General features: G+C 35.3%; 1 long non-coding RNA gene across 1 annotated transcript; it reads right to left on the reverse strand.

The window, feature by feature from the left end:
* Window positions 1-16873: 16873 nt before the first annotated feature.
* On the reverse strand, window positions 16874-18399 carry LOC109619692 (uncharacterized). The gene is made up of 6 exons (XR_004595923.2): window positions 18304-18399; window positions 17944-18123; window positions 17737-17816; window positions 17417-17471; window positions 17214-17312; window positions 16874-17036 (listed from the first exon to the last, which is right to left on the reverse strand). It is a non-coding gene; the product is annotated as an uncharacterized lncRNA (long non-coding RNA).
* Window positions 18400-22278: the final 3879 nt, after the last annotated feature.

Raw genomic sequence — 22278 nt, forward strand, 5'->3', positions numbered from 1 at the left:
ACTTTCTGATGAAGAACCTGTGCCCTCATTCTCTTCTTCATCTTTGTTGATTTGATCTTCACAATCTGTTATATTGCCAGTCAATTCATTCCAAACATCAGTGTCATCATCTGCACAATCTTCTTACCATGATTGATTTATGGTTACATTCTAATATAGTTTGTTATTTGCTTTGAGCCACTGCAGTGCTTGTAATATCCTTTGTGGTCTTACTTATTGGAAAGAATAATGTCCCTTATATTCCACTTTCCTGGAATAAATTCAGCATCTGAAGGTGTACGTGGCAAAGTTTCTGCAACTGACTGCACTTCCACAGGAATATTCACTACAGCTCCCTTAATAGCATTTTGCTTGCCCTTGGGCAAAGCGATGTTTCATAAATGGGTGACGTTGTGAGAGTAGCCTTTCCTCAAATGTTCTCAGTCCCTGAAGCTCTTTTGGAATTAATGGCAGTTTCAAATTGTTTGCATCTGACTGTGGTGGTAACTTATTACGTTTTTATAGTGCAAACAAGTTCTACAAAGCCATTCCTTATCTTTAGCACTTCTACAATTGGCAACACACTGGTTTAATAAGTTTTCACTTGTTCTTTTAAATGTAGCTTTATTGAAAGCTACTACTGATCTTTTATAGAGCATTCTGCTACAACAGGTACAAATGTATTCTGGATACTGCTGAATATTTTTGGAAAAGTTATTATAGGCTCTTTTCATATCATATTCATCTTTTCTATATTTTCGTTTTGCTTGTGCTTGTTTTTTTCTTGCTGTTTTTAAGTCCTTTTTTCTATGGCTTTTTCTGAATTTTTGTTGTTCTTGTTTACGTTTTGATTTCGCAGCATCTGGATCATTTTTTTTATGTTTTTCTCTGATTTTTTGTTGTTCATGTCTACGTTTTGAATTCGCAGCATCTGGATCATTTTCTTTATGTTTTTCTCTGATTTTTTGGGAGTTGATTTTAATCAACTCTCCTATGCAGTTACTCAGACAAACCGAAAGTGAAACAGTGTTTGGACTTCAGCACAAATCATTCCTGCTGACAGGACTTATTTATAAATACCTTAAAAATAGTCAGATTTTAAATGGTACGAACAATTTAAATATTTTTTGTAGTCGTATGTATTCATACGCCAGAGTTCAATATAGTCTCGTTCAACTCGACTCTCGGCTGTCTCTGTAAATCCTTGTCGAAGATTTACGCGGTGTCAGCCGAGCGTTTGGTTGAACGAGACTAGAGTTCAATATTCCTTGGATCAATACAATTTTCGAGAGATATTTCTGTTACTGATACATAGTTTGATTTAATTCATTTTATCTTTAAATATTATTTAACACCATTCATATGGGGGTTTCTCGACATTCTTGTCGAAAAAGTCCAAAAAATCATATTATAAAAATGTGCATAATTCAAATTAGAAACTACATTTACTTGGCGTGCAAATTACCATATCATTGATTTTGAAATAAATAAACATGGGACAAAATCAACTCCCGTCAGTTCTTCAATACTTTGATTTGTTTTTGTATTCTATGTTTCGCAGAATTTGGATTATCTTCTTTACGTTTTTCTCTGATCTTTTGATGTTCTTCTCTACGTTTTGATTTCGCAGTATTAGTATTATCTTCTTTATGTTTTTCTCTTATCTTTTGTTGTTCTTTTCTACGTTTTGATTTCGCAGCAACGGGATTATCTCCTTTACGTTTTTCTCTGATCTTTTGATGTTCTTCTCTACGTTTTGATTTCGCAGTATTAGTATTATCTTCTTTATGTTTTTCTCTTATATTTTGTTGTTTAGAAGCACGCTTCTTTTTAAATTTATGCAAATTTTCTGTACGTCGTTTTTCCCTTGCATTCTTTTTTAGTTGTGCCCACTTTTGCCTGGTTAAATCTTTTAACATTTTCTAGATGTTTTTGTTAACAGTTCTTAACTTTTGAAATTTCCTTTTGCATGCAATCAAAGGTATCATCATCTACCATACTTTCTTTGTTTAGAATAGTTTGTCTTTTTTTTTATTTTTTTTTACAGCTTGGTCATGGAAATAATTTTCAATCAAGTTCAAATCACATTCTTTTTGAAGTGGAAATTCAGTTATAATAGCACTTTCCAAACACATTTTCAAATGGTTTCTCATGGAACTTTGAAGATATCTCATTGTACTTTCTTCATAAGACTATAAGCATTTGCTGCAGCAAATGCACCACAATCTAGAGTAGAGCCTTGTGGTTGAGCCACAACATACTTTATTTGCATGCTACAAATGTTCCCATACATATTAGTTAGTTGTTGCTGTAACGCTTGTACTCGACTAGAATTCCTCAGAGAATCATACACAGTAATTGATTTTTTGTTTTTCGCACTGACAACATAATGACCCTGTAGGTAGTGAATTTGTACAGCATCAGCATCCATTGTTACATGCGGGCAGTTGTCAGGTAGTTCCTGTGACATCTGTTGTTGGTATAACAGTGAAGGCGGTAAAAGCCCATATATGGCTCCAAACTGTGCCTTAAGAAGTTTTGAGTAGTAATCAAGGACTTGAATCTCAATACATCCTGATAAGATAGCTTTAAGATCCATTCCATGATAAAGATAGGCGTGTTCATCTCTTTTTGCGTTTGACTAAAATAAAGCAAAAGCTATATGAAATCGACATTTTGTCACAAAAATAGTGATTATTTACAATAACAATGACTGTTTTAATTTGAATAATCTGTCATAAAGAAATGATCCTGGATGCAGTTAATTTATTATTGGGTTTACAACTGACCTACTATGGAAACAATTAGGTGTTCAATTATGATCAAAGTGGGGTTCAGCTTGGCCTTATGAACAAAACCGACACCTTATATTTCTGTAGTAGGTCAGTTATAAACCTAAAAACAAATGCTATAGAGTTTGTTTTGGGTACAGATGTACATACAAATTACTTAAAGATACAAGAATGTGTCAATTTGCAGAATTTTTGTCCCCCGCCGCAACACAGAGCGGGGACATAGAAATGCCGGGCGTCCGTCCGTGCGTCCGTCACACTTTATTGTAAGCGCTCTCATGCCTACAAATTTTGACAGATTTTCAGTAAATTTATACCAAATGTTTATACTACTATTATCTTGGTCAAGTTCGAAAATCAGCATTGTTCGATACTTTTTGTTGGAGTTATGGGACTTTGACCACAATAATGACTCTGTTTTATCCAAAAATTCACCTTGTAAGCGCTCTCATGCCTACAAATTTTGACGGATTTTTATTTTAATTTATACCAAATGTTTATACCACTAATACTTCGGTCAAGTTCAAAAATCAGCATTAGTCGATAATTTTTGTTGGAGTTTTGGGACTTTGACCACAATAATGACTCCGTTTATACCAAAATTCACCTTGTAAGCGCTCTCATGCCTACCAATTTTGACGGATTTACATGAAATTTATACCAAATGTTTATTGTCCCCCGCCGCAACGCGGAGCGGGGACATAGAAATGCCGGGCGTCCGTCCGTCACACTTTTTTGTTAGCGCTCTCATGCCTACAAATTTTGACGGATTTTCATTAAATTTATACCAAATGTTTATACCACTAATACTTTGGTCAAGTTCGAAAATCAGCATTGGTCGATACTTTTTGTTGGAGTTATGGGACTTTGATCACAATAAAGATTCCGTTTTATAAAAAAATTGACCTTGTAAGCGCTCTCATGCCTACAAATTTGACGGATTTTCATTAAATTTATACCAAATGTCTATACCACTAATACTTTGGTCAAGTTCGAAAATTAGCATTGGTCGATACTTTTTGTTGGAGTTATGGGACTTTGACCACAATAATGACTCTGTATTATCCAAAAATTGACCTTGTAAGCGCTCTCATACCTACAAATTTTGACGGATTTTCATTAAATTTATACCAAATGTTTATACTACTATTACCTTGGTCAAGTTCGAAAATCAGAATTGGTTGATACTTTTTGTTGGAGTTATGGGACTTTGTGACGGATTTATCACACTTTTTTGTAAGCGCTCTCATGCCTACAAATTTTGACGGATTTTCTTTAAATTTATACCAAATGTTAATACCACTATTACCTTGGTCAACTTCGAAAATTAGCATTGGTCGATACTTTTTGTTGGAGTTATGGGACTTTGTGACCTTGTAAGCGCTCTCATGCCTACAAATTTTGAAGGATTTTCATTAAATTTATACCAATTTTTTATACCACTAATACTTTGGTCAAGTTCTTTTAGATTGTAGTATTTTGGATATATTTGCGACAGGAAAAATAGAAAAAAATGGGTGATGGGGGTAAAAAAAAATGTTCCTCCCAACCTCCCAACACATTTAATTCTGGAACAGCCCTGTATGTTTGAAAATATTCCAATATACAGTATACTAGTATTCTGCTTGACCGGCAGGGGACCCAGGAATTCAATTCTTGTACCACTAATACCATGGTCAAGTTCCTAAATCAGCCTTGGTCTATAATAGTATACTGCTTGACCGGCGGGGGACCCAGGAATTTTATTCTTGTTTTCATTGAATATCAGTAGGGTGATTTCACCATGACACCTTTGGATTTTTCCCTTTGTTCACGCATCAAATATCGTCCAAATATAAATAAAACTTGTTTTGAAAGTTACAGGTTTTCCCCTTGTTTAATTATTGGAGAAAAAATTGTGAAATTGTTAAAAATGTAGAAAATAAAGCAAATTATTGAAGTGTTGGAACTATTTCACGATGGAACAGACAATATTTACCAAGCATCGGACAGCTATAGAAGTACAGTAGAGATTAAAAATAGCAACATTTTCTGGTTTTAATGCAAAAATACAAAGGTTCGGAAAAATTAATTTATTCAAATGCTAATCAGATTTCTTTTAATGTAAGTTCTCAAATCTACATATAGGAATTTAGACTAGTGCTTCTGTTTAAAGGAATATTTATCATAAGGGGTTCTTTATCGTGCCAGCTCCTACAGGAATTTTGGAGTAAAAATGCAGTGTCCGTAAAACTCGATTTTTAAGTGGTCCGAGGAAAATGTTTGTATCAATTATTTTTTAAATTTTTATTTTACTTCACATTAAAAGTATTTCACAAGGAATGGGCACATAATCTCCGTATTATTAGAAGAAATCATGCAGTGAAAACTGTCCGATGCATGGTTAATTTGTGTCCGATCCATGGTGCAAAAATGACCATTAATTGTTCAAATTTCTTGGACTTATTTTAATCAAATTTTGATTCAAAATTTACTTCTTTCTAATTATTTTACGCAGAGAGTGCATTTTCACTAATTCACAATCAAACGCACAACATTCAAATAATGCCTTAGTGTTAAATCTTCGTCACTAAATTTTCAATAATGGCGTATTTGACGTCATTTTATGATGCCTATATTGCTATTTCTTTGACAATGTGACTGTCAAATTCTTAATAATGATAAAGTTCATTTGTTCTAATTCAGGAATAGGCCTATACGAAACAACACATGAGCGCATGCACATTAATTTGTATATTTATAAACAAAGCCGTCCGATCCAAGGTATGTGTCCGATGCATGGTTAATTCACCCTAACTCATTTATATTGACTTCAAATTACTTGTCACTAAATATCACCATTAAAAGTCTATGAAACTAAGAAGTGACAAACAGACAGAGGGACAGGCAGATCGAGCAAAAAGTATTGAACATTACAATGTAAATTAATATTCTATTTTGGTGTCTTATTTATCTAAAATTGAAGATATTAAATATACATGTACCTGCTCAGGTGCATCCTGTTTTTTTTTTTCATTTATTTCCACTTTCTGTGTGGTGCCATGTGAAGATCTGGCTGAGGTGGGAGTATACTGTAAAGGATAGTTAGATTATTATGCAACATTGATCATTACATAGCCTAAGTATGACAAGGACTTGCTAAAAATGCTGCATTAGCTGTCTGCAGGTTTTATTTAATATAACTTGTAAAGAAAAAAATACTTGCAGGTTTTTGTTTTCTAAGTTTATCAGATCTCCTTTTCTGATTGTAATTATTTTTCTTCAGTTTTGGCATCATGAACTAATATCTAAAAAGAAACCTTTATTTGTAAAATACAATTTGTCCACTCTTCTTTAAAGGGGGACATAATTAACAGAATTAAAATTTAAATTAAAGTATGTTCATTGATACTCTGGAAAAGAAATATTTATTTGTAATAATGTACATTATAGTCTGTCCCAAGATATTTTTGCCGCATATTTTCTTAAATTATTCAATATTTATAAATACCTCTTGGTTCAGACGATGTTCATTCAATAGTATGAAAAAATCCCAAGATTTCCCCTTTGAAACGCCCCCTCTAGCTTGTCGGGTATCAGTACACGGCTAAAAATAAAAAGTCTACGAGGTTTTTCCATTGCCAAGGAGATGAAGACGCCCGGATGATAACGTTGAAAAATTGCGCGAGGGGTCCCGAGTATTTCCGAATGGAGAAAAGATGTCAACATTCCCCATTATAAATCTCCGTAGGAAATCTGTTTTCGTTCCTGTGAATTTTTACAAGGGAGAAATGATAATGTGTGAATGAAGTTATCCTGGGAATTTTCCCTTTCATCGATTTTAATTGCACTTCAGTCACAGGTATGTGTATTTTCATTAAAAATCGTTCAAATATGCAGCATAAATATCTTGGGACAGACTATAAAAAATAACACTTCATAATTAAGCTCCTGTCTGAAGCACGGTGTAAGAATTTTAAATGCTACATATAGTGGATGTTGTAAGAACCATGACAGGTGTGTTTCAATTGTCAAAATTAAAAGTTTGTTTTCAACATATTAAGAAAATGTCGGGGTTGGGATTGGCCAAGCTAAAACTTGAGAATGTTGGCTGTCAATTAAGTCATCATCATGTTGGCTCACAATGTCATAAGCTTGTTGGCTCATACTGTTATCAGCTTGTTGGCTGTTATGAACATTTTCATAAAATGCTATATTCGCCCCGCCCTTGAATTTCTGTCCCAGGTGTCACGAATTTCACAATTTCGATACAGGACGTCAAGACCAGCATAATCATGCATCAAATATATATATACATGTATGTATATATATATATATATATATATATGGGAATAGAGAAAATTTTAAAGATTTGTAACGTGTGTCCAGCCGAGCGGTTGTTTTTATTTATTTGGACACGTACCCGGTTACACCCGGGATTCTGCAGAACACTTGATTATTAATTTTCCTGTTGTCTTTCAGGCTAATAACAAACTGAATCAATATATTTACGCTGATTATTTTAATAAATTTACTTAATCAAGATATTGACGACGATTGGTACTTAAATCAAATATTAATTTCACAGGGATTTACCTACACCCAAATCAACCACAAGTTTCCCCTTGTTAAACTTAGTCCAATGTCCCCGACCACTAGCCCAGGCTACCAAACTACCCCTTGACCAATGCCCCCAGACAATTGGCCTTACCAGGGGTTCTGGCTACTGACCCGAGGTCTCTAACCAGTTGATTTTCCCAGCTCCCTTTGACACTGGTGTACAGGCTTATTCAGCCTTTATTGCCAAGTTCCAAAGCTACGGTGGTTGATCAACTGGCGCAACCATTACTATAAGGCTTATGTAGCCTTTTATCTCATAAGGCCTATTCCGCCCTATTATGTAGCCTTTACTATGCAAATAAGGTTTATTCAGCCTTATATTAGCCTGTACACATACTCTACTCTCCTAGAGATGTTCGCAGTCTGGCTGCAGTGATCACACTCCTGATGCTACCCTATTTTCTTTAATTGGTACGACCTGATTCGTCACATCACCCACCCCTTAAAGTCATATGTCCCGTATGAAAACAACTATATTTTTTTTTTGCTTATGTTTTAATACAAACATATAAGACACATCAGAATATCTGTTTCTATGTCAATTTACTCATCATAGTCATACCGACTTTTATATATATACATGTAGATACTTGAAGTACACCTTGGGGATCTTTAGGATCACACTTAGTACCCTCACACTGAGCTTCGGGTTCAAGTGCTGCTTTTCTTCTGCCAGCATTTCTCTCATCAAAACAATGCTGTCTTTTGAGATGCCTTTTCAACTTCTTAGAAATCGTGGTGTTGTATAGGCAGTAAGTACAATGCAAGGGTTTCTTGTCACTTTCCCCCTTAAAATCAACTAGTGCGCTATGTCGACGTCTTTTGTTACCTTTCATTTTGTCAACTGGTTTCACTTTTCTAGCTTTCCTGGTTGGATGTTTTACTGTCTTTGTTCAAAGAATTTATTTCAAGCATGCATGTACGTTTACTCATCTCGACCAACATCGCCTTCTCCCTTATTCGACATTGACCAATTTCAGTGTTCTGGTACACCACTTTTGAGTCTGCTTTCACTTTAAACAATTCTACTGCTGCTTTGTTTTCAACAAGATGGCCGTTGGCCGTAGTGTACTGATCACTAGCATCTTCTCTCCCTGTCGACTGTGCAGTGCCCTGGGAATGCGATTGTCCTTTATTCATGGTGCATATTTTCTCTGATGCTATTAACTCACTTCGAGGTGGACCATTCTCTTTATCCATAGCCACAACTCTGAAGCATCCAAATTTACCTTCCCACACCATAGGAATTCTATCATCATTAAATGACAAGATACTTTGTTTTGCATCTATGATCATACCCAAACTTTTGATCATATCCAATCCCAATATGCCTTCTACCTGAAGATCGGCTACCAAAGCCAACGTCTTCACAAGATGATTCCCAATCTCCATCTCAACACTGACTTTACCTTCCACGGCCAATTCATCACCATCTGCAGTGAAAACTTTCATACCAGGTTCTTTGACCTGAATTTCACAATAGTCTTTGATTGCCTTTATTGACGCTGTAGATACCATTGTGACTGTGGCCCCCGTGTCCACTAACATCTTCACTTTAACGCCATTAATCATGACATATATGAACATTCCCGCTTCATTTGAGCATGAACCAAGTCTTCCAGTCAGATGACCATTTGACCCCTTATATTCATACTTTTTCACAGTATCCCGCTCTTCTGAAGTTTTATTACCTTGTATACTCTTGACCTTCTCTGGGCAGTTCTTTTCATAATGTCCTCTCTTATGACATCCGTAACATTTTACTGCATCCATTGCTTTACTTGGTGTAGGTGAGTATTTGAAAGGCTTCTGGTCAGACTGGTCTTCGCCCTTTCTAAGCTGTTGTATTTCCTTGTTCATATCTGCCACATTCTTTTCTATTGATGCCATCCAGTCCTTCAACTCTATCTTGAAAGATTCCTCACCAGCTGTTGTATCATTCATCAACTGGTGCTGGTAGGCCCGATAACCTCGTTTGTCTTCTGCCCTAAGGTATGTCTCCAGTTCTACGGCGTGCTTTATGGCATCATTTAAATCCCTTGGACGAGCTTGTTTAATTCTTATCCTCATGTCCGAGTCAGGCAGAACATCTAATAATTGTTCCATAGCCAAGATTTCCCGCACTTCAGATGGGGCTTTTGGATAGGCAAGATTAGCCAGTCGTCTAACAGCTTGTCCTAGTTCTGGGATGGTCTTTGTTGCTCTTTTCCGCCTTTCCCTCAGTTGAACTCTATACAACTCTGTTTAGTTGGGCGGGGCAAATCGTTCTTCTAATGCCTGAACCAGATAGTAATAATCAGTGTTATCACCTGGCAAATTTCCAAGGACCGCTTGAGCTTGACCACGAAGAGATGCTGCGAGAAATAAACCTTTCTCCTCTTCTGTCCACTCGTTAAGTTTACCAACGGTATTAAAATGGGTCTTATAGTCCAACCATGAACCACTTCCATCATAGGTTGCCGCTTTGTCCTCCCGTCTATTAAACCTCCGAGTCTCCGTCTCTTTTCCTTGGACAGTTGGTCGACGGTAACGCCTCTCTGTAACATTACCATTATTCACCACAAGTCCAATGCCGTTTCTATTTGTTTCAACCCTTGTATCCATTTCCTCATTGAACCTTACTTTGGGACGAGTATAATAGGCAAATTGTCTATCGGGTCTAACATCAGGAAAATGGTCATCCAAAGGGCTCCTGGGAATAATCGAAGAAGGTCGACCAATGGCAATTCCCGAGTCATATTTAGTACGAATCTCCATTTCGCGAGGCCTTGGCGTTGAATGCATGACATTTCCTTGCTGTCGGATACTTGTCTCTAGCTCTCTTATTTCTTCATATAGAGCCGTCAGTTATTGTTCCAAGTCAGCAGTTGCCATTATTCACAATAAAATATAAACACACTAAACCTTGATTAAGGTACCAGAAAATATCAGAATAAACAAAAATAAATTTCTCTGATCTGCAGAATCCCACCGCTGCCACCAAAAATTTTGTAACGTGTGTCCAGCCGAGCGGTTGCTTTTATTTAATGGACACGTACCCAGTTACACCCGGGATTCTGCAGAACACTTGATTATAAATTTTCCTGTTGTCTTTCAGGCTAATAACAAACTGAATCAATATATTTACGCTGATTATTTTAATAAATTTACTTAATCAAGATATTTACGACGATTGGTACTTAAATCAAATATTAATTTCACAGGGATTTACCTACACCCTAATCAATCACAAGTTTCCCCTTGTTAAACCTAGTCCAATGTCCCCGACCACTAGCCCAGGCTACCAAACTACCCCTTGACCAATGCCCCCAGACAATTGGCCTTACCAAGGGTTCTGGCTATTGACCCGAGGTCTCTAACCAGTTGATTTTCCCAGCTCTCTTTGACACTGGTGTACAGGCTTATTCAGCCTTTATTGCCAAGTTCCAAAGCTACGGTGGTTGATCAACTGGCGCAACCATTACTATAAGGCTTTTTCAGCCTTATGTAGCCTTTTATCTAATAAGGCCTGTTCCGCCCTTTTATGTAGCCTTTACTATGCAAATAAGGTTTATTCAGCCTTATATTAGCCTGAACACATACTCTACTATCCTAGAGATGTTCGCAGTCTGGCTGCAGTGATCACACTCCTGATACTGCCGACTACCGCTGTTTATATAGCCTCGAGACATTCCATTTTTACTTCCATTTATTACCATGGAAATAACCTGTACTACCCTATTTTCTTTAATTGGTACGACCTGATTCGTCACAGATTGATTACAGTTTCCTTGAGCCTGATCTCCCGATCAAGGGACCATGAATTTCACAATCTTAGTAAAAGGCTTCATGGACATCAGAATTCTTAATTTTAAAAATTGCACTTTTTTGCATATTTGGCCCTACTTCTGGTGCCCTGGGAGTGTTTGAGGGGAATTTACAAACTAAAAATGTAACACTTGGCCTTGTAGTTAAAATTGTTAACGCACGACGACAGACGAAGACCATTACAATAGATCACTTGAGTTTCTGTTACTATTGATGCTGAAGAGGAGACATTGACCACAGTGTCAAATTTAAAGGAAATGTGCGAAAGAAAAACTTCGGATGTCAATAGCATGAAAAGTCATTGACCAAGCTATTTAATTGTTGGTTTTTCGTTCCTATTAGTGAAATTTAGCGCCCCCAGATAACCATTATCCTTTTGTGCGGCTAAATTAAGGTTGTCCGAAGCTAATATAATGTCGGAAATTGTTATTAATTAAATCACGAAAAAATACTATAACCGGGCAAATTTCTTTAAAAAACTGCCATACGTAAATTAACAGGGATATCCAACACTGTAATTGTTGCGTTTTTGTGATGTTGTATATACTTCTTAATGATGTGACGTGCGAATCCTTACACGGCAAAGGATTTATATAAATCATATCGGCGTGGACCCCGATGTCCACGCAGAAATATATAAGCGAGGTTAAACCGGATGCTATGGGGAAAATTCAGCCTGCGCATTAGCTAGTCTGGTTCCTGAGCGTAATACACGGCCGGTATTTCTTTGCCGTAAACATCGTCGACATCGCAACGTCGACGTTGTTGAACCGAAATCGAGTTTACATCGTCAACATAGAGTCTTTAGACTCATAAAGACTTTACAATATCGTCAACGCCGATATTTCTTTGCTGATAATATAGTTGACACTGTCGACATCGCAATTTCGGCGATGTTCAACCAATATCGAATTTACATTGTCGCGGATTTTCTTTCACGTTTACATTGTCGTTTTGTTTTTTCTTTACAAATAAAATGAACTGCATACATCTTCCATTTCCATTTTATTAACGATTGTTTCACAACTTGAAAGCAAATATATCATCCTGTTGAATGAATTTATAATTTACTTTAAAAATTAAATACATCGATCTACAATACATCTCTAAAGGACTAAGTGCGGTTTTATGCATTTTTTGCCCCCCAAATCAAAGTTTAAGAAAGAGCTTTAAAAATAAGGTGAAAGATAGTAATAATCATGTCAGAAATAAATGTGTGAAAGGTTATCACCACAGTAACGTCATAATGTAGAAATGACGTCATGAAGATTGCCTCAATTTGATAAAATGATGATTTGTGGCAAAATATGGGTGTTTTCCGATGGTTTTTCGACTAGGAAACATATATTTGACCATACCGCACATAGTCCTTTAATCATAATGATTATTACAGCCAATAATGTTAAATTTCACTTATTTATCTTCTTTCATTCTTTACCTGTTTCTAACTAACCTATCATTACTATACATTTCTGCAATTTTCAACATGAACAAGTTGTACTTCCCACAGGACATGTGTTTCGTTGCAGACTAAAACTTCGCCACAAATTGAAAAGTTTGTTCACATGCTTCCGTGTTCATATATTTTAACAAAATGTCAGTGTATGGGTTGACATTTCTTCTACACCATTTCACAACATGATTTGCAAAATATATTTTTGTCAACAACAATCCGTAATATTGTTTAAAGTTTTGAGTATTCTGTTTTCTTTTCATTAGTCGGATTCATAATGATTTTTTTTAAATGACAAGCATCGTCATAGGCAAGTAGAAAAAGGAGAGAACAGTTCTAACACCTTTACAAACCAATTCAAAAACATGTAGAATTGGGTCAAAGACTCACATCCGTACAACTCTCATGCCATTGCTAATACCATAGTTATACACAGATACACACACTCCTGCACTAGCTTTTGAACTTTTGGAGATGACCATTTTCTTTAAGGCTTTTACATACAGAATCTTCCTCTGTCTTCATACCTCAGGGTTGTTTCTGTCAACAAGTTTTTTAACTTATGTCGAAAATTTATCTTTCAAGCACAAATTTATAATCATATTAAATTTAAAATTGCCAAGCGAATACTTGCAAATGTGTTTGTACTTCATAAGTTATGAGTTTGTAAAAATGCAAAAAATGCAATAAATAAAATTCCATAACGGATATAGACAGTATCAGTAAGTATCGAATTTGAAATCACTTGTATTTAATTACCTCTTTTATCTATCGATGATATATTGAAATATATTGGTAACAACCTTTTTCTTAGCTGCAGATCTGTATCTCCCGGTCTAAAAAAAATTCGGATGGACGACCTGGGAGCTACAGTGTATCCCATAATAAAAATCTGCAATTTACGGCGCACAAAAAAGTGCACTAGTTTTGGACTGATTAACCTTGTTTCCAAACACATTCTGTACAAATGTTTGATTCCAAAAAAATCCTCGGACATTTTACTACAAATATCGTCATTTCACTTGCCTCTGATATTTTAAACACCATCACCAGCCCCGTAAAGTGAAGTGGAGCAGTTTGCTAACACGTGAAAATGTCGACTCTCGATCTCAATAATATTAATATATTAATTAATTAATATACTTCGTTTTCCGAGGTCAGTTGGCATGTTTAATAGAAAGTCTGAGGCAAGTAAAGTGATGATATCAGTAGTAAATTTCCTGAAAGAATTAATGGTACAAACTGTTTTCACAGAATTTGTATGCAAATAAGGTTAATCAGTCCAAATCTAGCGCAATTTTTTGTGCGCTGTAAATTGCAGATTTTTACTATGGGGGCACTGTAGCTCCTAGGTCGTCCATCCAATATTTGTTTTGAGACCGGGAGCTACAGACCTGCTGCTACCTTTTTCTGTTCTTCTTTCACATGTTTATGTTCAGTACAATAAAGTGATCCCTTTATTGGCATTTTCCAATAGTTCATTTGGATGACATTTAACTGGGTAAAAGGAATTAGAGCATCGATCCATGGATATAATTTCCACCCAAAAGATATATTATAGGAAGTATTTTATTTCATTATCAAATTTAACAGAGACTATCCATATTCATACAGTTGAGTACTGTTAAACGTTTGATAAACATTTGCCATATCAGAAATTATCTTTCTTTATGCATATACATATATGAAGTTTAAAGAGCTGATCCCTAAAACAACAACATATTTCCTACGAAAATTGGGAAAGAATTTGTTTTACTAATTATTAAATTTCTTAATTTGTACTGATTATAAATACATGTATATTGTTTGGTATAATCGTTTAATTCACCTCAACCAATATTGTAAGCCTTTCACTAATATTTATAATTATTTTCTGCATGAATTTACAATTAGGCCCAATTAGGAATTCTAAACAAAATTAAGAGTTTACAAAGAAGACCGACCTTTCAAACTATCCTAAAATTAACAAATTCAATATTCTACGAATTGATTTCTTTTTACCTTTTCCATTGGCCAAGCATCCAGGACATACTTTTCTTCGTTGATATTTCTTTTGATGGCTGATTTGATGTGTGATGCTTTTCTGTCGCATGAACCCTTTCCATCTTAAGCTTGCGCTTTGCAAATTGTATGAGTTAATGATGGCTTTGTTTTCTTGATATAAGGCATGAAGATTGTAAGAGCTTTTGCATTTTCGGACATGATGTGAACCTGGCGAATTTATTTTCGACTTGCCACATCCTTGACTACATCAATTAATGGTGTAGCAGTGAGCCTAGAATCCTGGGGACATTGAGAATGTAGAATTTAGAATATGCAGATACGTGTTCAGCACATAAATGTCCTTCTTTCTGGCACAAGCTGCAATATGCCAGTTTATTTCTCGCTTCCCGAACCGATTTGTTTGTCTTTCTCAAAATGTTGGAGCCAGGAATTAAATTGCATGGCTCCATCCCAAACGTTTTCTTTTGAAATTACTTCTAGTTATATCCTTGTTTTTGTATCACAGAACATGACTGTGTCTATAGTTCATTTATGGCAGAAACGAAAGAAAAAAAACTTGCTCTATTATATAGTAATTAAGTGTTTTTAATATTTACGGCAAAATTGGTAAAAAGAATGGGTTCTAGATTTGCTTTAAATAGGTATGCATCAGGACAAAATGCATTGTTCACAATGTTCATAATTGATAAAGTAATGTCTAGCTAATAACAATGGACAAGGCTGTCTGAATGGTGGGAAGACTCTTCTTCAAAGTAAATAGCTTCAGCTCTGATGGTATTTTATCAGTAAATTAAGTACATTCAGCTGGTATTTTACTAGTGAATTAAGTACATAAGAGTGCTCTTCTAAAAAAAAAAAAATAATTATAATATTTAATATTTGCCATTACACGAATTTGGACGATCCCTTTCCATGACAACCGCTGTCAAGTCAAAGCTGCAGTTACCCTTTTTCAAACTAGTATGGTTATATTTATACTTTATTTACATTTCAATCGATTACATACAATGGCAAAAGGTTTGATTCTTACATGATTGAATTGATCTTAATGTCAACCCTCAATCACAGTGTATACATGCTCAAAGATTTTTATTTCAAAATTGGGAAGGGAAATGTTGAGCGTCATACCTGTTTTCTAAAATTTATTGTATTTATTCTTTAGGTCAATTTTCTGGACATATTTCAAAATTTTCGAATTTTCAATCAAGTTTTAAAAAACTCTTGTAAAACCATTGCATCTGATTACAGCAATTAGATATGGGTTATTTTGAGATAAAACCTCACTTCCGTTGGCTGAAGATGAATCCGTTGAAAAACTGTCGGTGTAAATCCCAGTCCCAATGTATTAACATAGGCATGACATGCAGGTATCAGTGACGAAAATTCTCAGGCTATGACATGAGGTCACCGGACTAGAAAAAAACGTGAAGCTGCAACCGAGTCAACTGCCCTGCAAGTTTCAACATACATTGTAAACTGAGAACTTCATAGACTAGGTCTCGCAGGGGCAATCGGTTTTTAGAACGCAGTTCGCAGTTCGCAATTGAATAGTGAACTGCGTTATAGAACGCAGTTCGCAATTCAAAATTTAGAATCCATATTTGGGGCCCGAAATTTTCAGGGGCATCTACTAGTGGGATTTCACTACCACTATGAAAATATGGTGATGCAGCTATCTCTAGTTTTTAAGAATCGGGCTTATATGCAATTGAATAGTGAACTGCGTTCTATCTAGAACGCAGTTCGCAATTCAAATTTAGAATTCATATTTGGGGCTCGAAATTTTCAGGGGCATTTACTGGTGGCAAACCACTGCCACCATGAAAATATGGTGAGGTGGTCTTCTCTACTTTTTGAAATTTTGGCCTTTTCGCAATCAAATAGTGAACTGCGTTCTATCTAAAACGCAGTTCGCAATTCAAAATTTAGAATTCATATTTGGGGCCCGAAATTTTCAGGGGCATCTACTAGTGGTATTTCACTACCACTGTGAAAATATGGTGATGCAGTTATCTTTAGATTTTGAGAATCGGGCTTATATGCAATTGAATAGTAAACTGCGTTCTAGAACGCAGTTCGCAATTCAAAATTTAGAATTCATATTTGGGGCTCGAAATTTTCAGGGGCATTTACTGGTGGTATACCACTGCCACGGTGAATATATGGTGATGTAGTCAACTCTAGTTTTTGGGGTTAGGGCTCCCATGCAAATGTAATGCATTTCCCCGAAAGTGTGGTATTTGAAGATGTATAGAATATATGTAGATGGAAGATTAGTATTTTTAAATGAAGAAAAAAACTAAGAAATCAAAAGCAGGAAAAGTGCTCCATGTTTATTTTACACGGATGTTTCTGCGGAAAATCTCTACTTTTATCTCTTGACGAATGAGACTCATTTCCTTCTGGAAAAAATACAGGACATGAATCAATTAATTTATATTTATAACTATAATTTATTTTGATGTTGATTTTGATACGTGCAATGAGAGTAACATTTCTGTATGAATTATTGAGAAGAATAAAATAAGTTAATGAAAATTCATAAATAAAAAAAATGTGTGTGTGTGTGTGTGGCATACCCATTTTCTTATCTGCGGGAGTTGTAAAGCTTCATTCTTCGCAACTTGGAGAATATACGGGCCACAATGGTCCATGTGACTAAATGGAGGTTTGAATATCTTCAAGAAAATTTTAAGCAAATTAGATTTATTTACAATTCTTATGAAAAACTTTCAAAGGAAACAATTTACAACAGAAAATAAGTAGCATGACAGACTCAAACCTGCTCTAAAGCTTTGTTTCTCGATGCCACAATTTAATGTCGAAGCAGGAAGCGTCTGAAAGTTTTGATAAAAAACATTTAAAAATAAGTGTACATAAGAATTTTCAACATGAAAGATGATGAAAGAAAGCAAACTGTAATGTTCCGTTCAATTTTAAAGTGAATACCATGCATTTAATCGTATTTGAGCTTTCTGATAGTACAGTTGTCATCGTCTGTATGCAAAACTCATTGTGGCACAGATTTGCCCTTTTATACAATCACACACATGTATTATATGTATCTTTTCATCCTATGTAATAGAGTAGGGATAATTTTACCTAACGATTGTGGCTACTTCCTTCCCAAATGCTTTAAGTGTATCAACAACAACGAAGTATCCCTCTTGGATGTATACAATCTGCCAAAATATAAACATAAACTGTACATGTAATATGAGACATAGTTAAATGAACCCAATCAATAGAGGTAATTTCAATACCATTAAACTATTTGCTTATGTAAACAGTTGTGATACCAGAACATACCACTAGTCCCCAATGTGCAGGTTTGTGTACAGGGATTAGCAACACACGTTTGTGTTCCAAATTGTTTACTTTTCTGACCTGCATAACCCCTTTTTTTATACAATGTGGAACCCAAAAGGAATCCATGAATGCTGTGTCGTTTGTATATGACTGTATCATATACAAATAGGAATTTACAACCTGTTGGAAAATAACAGTTTACTGTTTGAATCAGCTTTATAGTATGGCTTTAGATAGCAATAATACAAGAAAACATTATTAAAGCATCACAGTTGTAATATATTAGATCAAAGTTGTAATATCTTATCAACAGAAACATACATTCATTTATACACAATAGGAATAGATTGTATGATTTACCTGGTCGGTTATCCAATTTGAGCCGTCCAAAGATTTTATATCTTCAGCATTCACTTGGTATGGGCCAATCAATGCGCTTGTGGAACCCTCTTCTTTCTATATTATATAATTTTGTTATGTACTTGTATATAAAATTATAATGTCATTACGTATCTTATCCGTGCTTTGTGCTTCGTCTTTCTAATTTGTCAAAGTATAGATGCATTTATATCAAATGCATTATGTTACGTCTGAAAAAAAATCGAATAAAGCTTTGAAGTTGCATAGTACCATAGTGACCAAACAAACATTCCTGACCATACAAAGATGATGGAAAGCGATTTAAAAAGTGTCAATGTTTTAAAGTGAGCACATTTGACAAACGTTTACCTGGATAGAACCCACGTGATTGTTTGAAATAATTTATTCCATGCGTGGGTTCAAACATGGGTCACGCAGGTAATAGCTTTCGATTGCTATAGGAAAAACCTTGAAATTATCATACTTTTTTCATTTTTTAGGTTCCAGTCTAATGTAGTACAAACCTCTTACTTTCACAGGAGTTTTCTAAATGTATAATGCGCATTAAGTATTTTGTGCTCGGTTAGGCTTACAGTAAACAAAGGCTTTGAAATGAATGCCCGTCGTCGATTTACTATACAAAATCACAAATGTATGGTGACCCCTACCATGTTTAAAAGCTTCGTGCTTTTTATATACAATAAATTCAGCGCTAAAACTTGTTAATTCGTCTGGAATAGATATCAATAGATAATGTTAGGGGGGAAAAAAATGCTTCATTTGAATCATTAATTTTGCACTTTTTACCGGGCCCCATAGGTATTCAAAATTTTGAACTGGGAACTGCGTTCTAGAACGCAGTTCACTATTCAATTGCATATAAGCCCGATTCTCAAAAACTAAAGATAACTAAATCACCATATTTTCATAGTGGTAGTGAAATACCACTAAAAGATGCCCCTGAAAATTTCGGGCCCCAAATATGAATTCTAAATTTTGAATTGCGAACTGCGTTCTAGAACGCAGTTCACTATTCAATTGCAAAAAGGCCAAAATTTCAAAAAGTAGAGAAGACCACCTCACCAAATTTTCATGGTGGCAGTGATATACCACCAGTAGATGTCTCTGAAAATTTCGGGCCCCAAATATGAATTCCAAATTTTGAATTTACCTCACCAAATTTTCATGGTGGCAGTGGTATACCACCAGTAGATGCCCCTGAAAATTTCGAGCCCCGAATACGAATTCAAAATTTTGAATTGCGAACTGCGTTCTAGAACGCAGTTCACTATTCAATTGCGAAAAGGCCAAAATTTCTAAAAGTAGAGAAGACCACCTCACCAAATTTTCATGGTGGCAGTGGTATACCACCAGTAGATGCCTCTGAAAATTTCGGGCCCCAAATATGAATTCTAAATTTTGAATTGCGAACTGCGTTCTAGAACGCAGTTCACTATTCAATAGCATATAAGCCCGATTCTCAAAAACTAGAGATAACAACCTCACCAAATTTTTATGGTGGCAGTGGTATACCACCAGTAGATGCCCCTGAAAATTTCGGGCCCCAAATATGAATTCTAAATTTTGAATTGCGAACTGCGTTCTAGAACGCAGTTCACTATTCGATTGCGAAAAGGCCAAAATTTCAAAAAGTACAGAAGACCACCTCACCAAATTTTCATGGTGGCAGTGGTATACCACCAGTAGATGCCCCTGAAAATTTCGAGCCCCAAATACGAATTCTAAATTTTGAATTGCGAACTGCGTTCTAGATAGAACGCAGTTCACTATTCAATTGCATATAAGCCCGATTCTTAAAAACTAGAGATAGCTGCGTCACCATATTTTCATAGTGGTAGTGAAATCCTACTAGTATATGCCCCTGAAAATTTCGGGCCCCAAATATGAATTCTAAATTTTGAATTGCGAACTGCGTTCTAAAAACCGATTGCCACTTATTGATAGGATGCAGGTGATCGGTTCTGCAGTTTGGCATACTTTAAAACCTGGCCTGGCCTCACTTTTGATCTCAAAATTGGCTTTGCCCCAAATTTTGGCTTGTCCCCTTATTTGGCCTCTTCAAAAATTTTTGGCTTCAAATTTTAACATTTTTTTCTCTAATGTTCTTAGATTAAGATTGAATTTTCATTTATTTCTTTTAGAAATTGAAAATTCTATGTCTAAACACACAAAAAATACCTACGACAAACATGCACAGCACTGCTCTTAAGGAATAGATTATGCCAATATCAAAGTGATTAACTTTAAAACAAAGAGTCGCCACCGCCTCCCCTATTTCAAAGTTAAACATCATATTTAGAGACTGACCTGATTGATATCCAAAACCTTCTTAAACTGGTACATAGCATTGTTATCACTGTGTAATGCACTTTAAAATTTGCAATTTGTTTACATTACCTGTCAAAACTATCAAGCCCAAATTTTACTGCCAAGCAGAAATTCGATATAAATCTTTTCTGTCGCTAATCTGATACATTAAGGTCAGATTCATTGTCTATCCTGTCATTTAACATTTCACTCGGGTCAAATGCAATTAATGGCATTTGTGAACGACTGCAACATCGCCTCCTCCGATAACTTGACTCAGTGATGGTCATTAATCATCACCTCTTGATTAGAGTAGAGCTTCATGCATGTGTTGGTAATATATTTAGAAAACAATTTTCTGTTATAGGGAGATTGTTATTATCAGAATTTGAACAAAGAAAACATTTTGTGACTTTAGATGTTGGTTAGAATAAACAAATATTGCCCTCTTCCTTTATCTTTTTCTCAAACGAGATGTTGGTAAAAGAAGAGTTACATAGATATTGTCCGATCCTGAGAGGAGTTTCATCTAAATACATTTCAAAAGCATGCCATGGTTATAAAATTGCAGGGCAAAATCACATTCTTAAGAATTTAAAATAGACTCTATACAAATCTATAAGAATGGACTACTGGACATACCTGTAGTTATAGATATATTTTGTAAGTATTATTTTTCAACTGTAACTATTATTTATAATAGATTATCAGTTTAAGACAATAAAGCCACCAAATGGGATGTGCATTGGAAACAAGAGATGTTTGTGAAACAAGTATGCCCCCCCCCCTTCCCTTAGAAATATCCACAAAAAAAGAACAGAAACCGTAAAGAGCATAACTCTGTCGAAAATTGCTTGATTGTAACAAAAATCGGACTTGACTTAGACATTATTATGATACATCTGTATATTAAATTTCATTTCAATATTTGCAACCTCCGCAAAGCAAATGAATGGAAACTGCAAATAAGTGAAAGTTTTCGAAGTCTAAGGGGCATAACTCTGTCGAAAATTGCTCGATCGTACCCAAAATCAAACTTAACTTAGATATTGTTATGATAAATCAGTATACAAAATCTCATTTCAATACACACATTTTTTATGAAGAAAATGAACGGAAACTGCAAAAAAGCGGAGTTTTACTAAGTCCAAGGAGCATAACTCCGTCAAAAAGTGCTTGATCGTATCCAAATTCAACGTTGACCTAGATATAACCATGATAAACCGTTATATTAAATTTCATTTCAATACGTACAACCTCTGCAAAGAAAATGAACGGAAACTGCAAATAAGTGGACATAACAATGGGCATAACTGTTTATAATTGCTCGATCGTACCCAAATTTGACCTTGACCTAGAAATGTTTGTACTTAGTCTGTATACCAAATTTCATTTCAATACATGCAACCTCTGCGGTAAAAATGAACGGAAACTATTGATGGACGGACAGACAGCAGCAAAGCAATATGCCCTCCCTTCTTCGAAGGAAAGGAGGCCATAATTAAATGATATAAAATCATTAAATATGTTAAAAAAAATTTTGAAGAGGCCAATTTTAAGGCCAGGCCAGGGTTTAGAGTATGCCTGTAGTTTGACAGATTTCACCGAGCCATTTTTATTTGAACCTGTCACAACAAAATACATCGC

Source organism: Magallana gigas, chromosome 2 (assembly GCF_963853765.1).
Source record: "Magallana gigas chromosome 2, xbMagGiga1.1, whole genome shotgun sequence".
Lineage (NCBI taxonomy): Eukaryota > Metazoa > Mollusca > Bivalvia > Ostreida > Ostreidae > Magallana > Magallana gigas.